Raw genomic sequence first — 3,381 nt, forward strand, 5'->3', positions numbered from 1 at the left:
TTTCGACTGAAATGACTACCTTTACAAAAATGATTTGTAACCTATATTTCTGACTATAAACTTATAATTTTTCTGTTTAGATTCATAAACTTAAGTTCAATATGAAACCATAGCAACTTGAATCACACAAAACGGATTTAAAACGAAGAAGTTATGGGTAAAACAAGATTGGATAATTTTGCTTGTTGTAGGTACGTGAAATTTGTAACAAATTTATACAAATCATAACTTAATTAACTTATATTGTATTATACATGTATTCTAACATATATTATGTAATCTTGGGATACCATAGACACGAATACAATGTTTTGACATATCATATCGACCCATCTATATATATATTTCGGAACAACCATAGACACTCTATATGCAGTAATGTTGGAGTTAGCTATACAGGGTTGAGATTGATTCCAAAATATTATATATACTTTGAGTTGTGATCTAGCCTGAGACTTGTATACACGAGGTCGTGGATTGATTCGAGATAATATATATTGCTTTATTTCTGTACATCTAACTGTAGACAACTAGTTGTAGGTTACTAACGAGGACTGCTGACTTAACAAACTCAAATCATTAAAACGTAATAAAAAATGTTGTAATTATATTTTGATCATACTTTGATACATATGTACATATTTGTTATAGGTTCGTGAATAGACCAGTGGCCAAGTCTTATTTCCGACAAAGTAAAAATTTGTGAAAGTGAGTTAGAGTCCCACTTTTAAATCTAATATTTTTGGGATGAGAATACATGCAGTTTTGTAAATGTTTTACAAAATAGACACAAGTACTTGAAATTATATTCTATGTTGGATTATGAATACCTAGTATCACCCTTTTAGCTTGGTAGCCTAAGAATTAGGGAACAGACACCCTAATTGATGAGAATCCTAAAGGTAGATCTACGGGCACTAACTCCCCCCATACTGGAAAATGGTATGCTTTAGTACTTCGAGTTATTAATACAGATGGATTTCTGTTTTGGGGATATTCTATATGCATTTTGTTAATATCGGTTACCAGGTGTTCAACATATGAATGATTTTTATACAGATTGTATGTTATTGAAAGATGAAATCTTGTGGTCTATTATTACGATTTGATATATATAGGTTAAACGTATAACTCACCAACATTTTTGTTGACGTTTAAAGCATGTTTATTCTCAGGTGATTATTAAGAGCTTCCGCTGTTGCATGCTAATTTATGGACAAGAGTTGGAGTCAGCATGCTTGTATAATAATGTTTAAAAACTGCATTCGAAGATTCAAATAGATGTGTAATATTATTGTAAACCATTATGTAATAATCGTGTGAAAACGCTATATTTTAGATTATCATTATTTGATAATCGTCGTAATATTTTTAAACCTTTATTGATAAAATAAAGGTTATGGTTTGTTTAAAAATCGAATGCAGTCTTTGAAAAACGTCTCATATAGAGGTCAAAACCTCGCAACAAAATCAATTAATATGAAACGTTTATAATCGATATGAATGGGACATTTCATCATTCTACCCTCTCTTACATCAAATAACGCCCTGGTGGATGCTAAGAATGGTCGACCTAAAATTAGAGGAATGTTTGAGTCCTCTTCTATGTCAATGACAATAAATTCGACTAGATAGGTTAAATTACCTACTTGAATGGGTAGATTGTCATCAATTCCAACTGGGTGCCTAATGGTTTGATCAAAGAGTCGAACACTCATCTCTTTGGACTTAACTCACCTACTCCTAATCTCTTATATAATGAAAGAGGCATAACACTCACACTCGCACCTAAATCTGCTAGTACATCATACATGACACAATCACTAAGTAGATAAGGAACAATAAATTCACCCGGATCACCTAACCTGGGTGGAGGTTTCGGTGGAACTGTCTTCACCGGGTTTATTTTTACGGTTTTTGTTTCTTGCAATTTCTTATTCTTCTTCTTCTTTCCAGAGGTATCACAAACTTTATTACCTATCACTTGCTCATACTCAACTCCTTTTCTTGGAAACGGGATGGGTGGTCTGTAGGGTGCCACCACTGGCTTTACATACTCGGGTAGTGGTGGTGGCGTAACTTCTTCATTGTTACTCACATTGAAAACCTTCCCATCTTCTGATGTTGGTTTTTCAGAAGTCGTTGATACCATATTAACATTCTCATTCCGAGGATTTACTTCAGTATTACTCGGTAGCTTTCCTTGTTCCCTCTCACTCATCATGCTAGCAAGAGTACCTACGTGTTTTTCTAGATTCAAAATGGAAGCTTGTTGAGTTCTTAATGACTGATCAAACCTCTCATTCGTTTGGGTTTGAGATGTAATAAATTGTGTTTGAGAGTCCATTAGCTTTACCATCATTTCTTCCAGATTTGAATTTTTCTCTTCGGTTTGTTGTGGTGGTTTATACAAGCTAGGTCTTTGTTGATTGAAAGTGTTGTTTTGAGTTGGTTGGTTATTCAGACCCTGTTAGTTGTACGAGTTATTGTTAGGTCCATTTGGATAGTAAAGAATGTTTTAATTTCGATTGAAGTTTGGCCTTGGCGGTTGATAATTATTTTGATAATTATTTCCCGGCCTTTGGTTCATGTAAGAAACATTCTCTCGTTGTTCCATGGTTTGTTCAATGTGACAATCTTTCGTTAAGTGTGGTCCACCGCATTGCTCACAACTGATTCGTATTGCGTGAATATCTTTAGTCATCTTTTCCATTCGTCTCTCGAAAGCATCTATTTTTACAGAAACGGAATCAAAGTCTTGGCTAGAATCGGCTCTAGCCACTTTAGATGAACGAAAAATATCTTTTTCCTGGTGCCACTCATGTGAGTGGGAGGCTATGTTATCAATAATTTTGTGAGCTTCGGTTGTGGTTTTCTTCATAATGGAACCACCAGCTGCTGTGTCGATGCCTTTTCGTGTAGCAACGTCGACACCTTGGTAGAATATTTGTACTATTTGATAAGTATCTAAACCGTGTTGAGGACATCCTCTAAACAATTTTCCGAATCTTGTCCATGCCTCATATAATGTTTCATTTGGCTTTTGCGTGAACGTAACAATTTCTCCTTGAAGTCTCACGGCTTTAGATGCTGAAAAGAATCTTTTAAGAAATTTCTCAACTAAGACATCCCATGTGTCAATCGCTCCTTATTCTAACCAATCTTTGACTTCTCCCTTTAAAGTCCAGGGAAACAACATGAGATAGATCTGTTCATCCTCAACTTCTCTGATTTTGAATAGAGTACAGATCCTATTAAAGGTTCAAAGATGTTCGTTTGGATCTTCTTTTGGCGTGCCACTATATTGGCATTGATTAGTTACCATGTGTAGGATTTATCCTTTGATTTCATAATCTGGCGCATTAACATCTGGCTTAATAA

At 34.7% G+C, this 3,381-nt stretch overlaps 1 non-coding gene across 1 annotated transcript; it reads left to right on the plus strand.

Moving 5' to 3' along the window:
- Nucleotides 1–2,969: 2,969 nt before the first annotated feature.
- LOC139845873 (small nucleolar RNA R71) lies at nt 2,970–3,076 on the plus strand. The gene has a single exon (XR_011758627.1). It is a non-coding gene; the product is annotated as a small nucleolar RNA R71 (small nucleolar RNA).
- The last annotated feature ends 305 nt before the right edge of the window (nt 3,077–3,381 follow it).

The sequence above is a fragment of the Rutidosis leptorrhynchoides genome, chromosome 4 (assembly GCF_046630445.1).
Source record: "Rutidosis leptorrhynchoides isolate AG116_Rl617_1_P2 chromosome 4, CSIRO_AGI_Rlap_v1, whole genome shotgun sequence".
In the NCBI taxonomy this organism is placed as follows: Eukaryota; Viridiplantae; Streptophyta; class Magnoliopsida; order Asterales; family Asteraceae; genus Rutidosis; species Rutidosis leptorrhynchoides.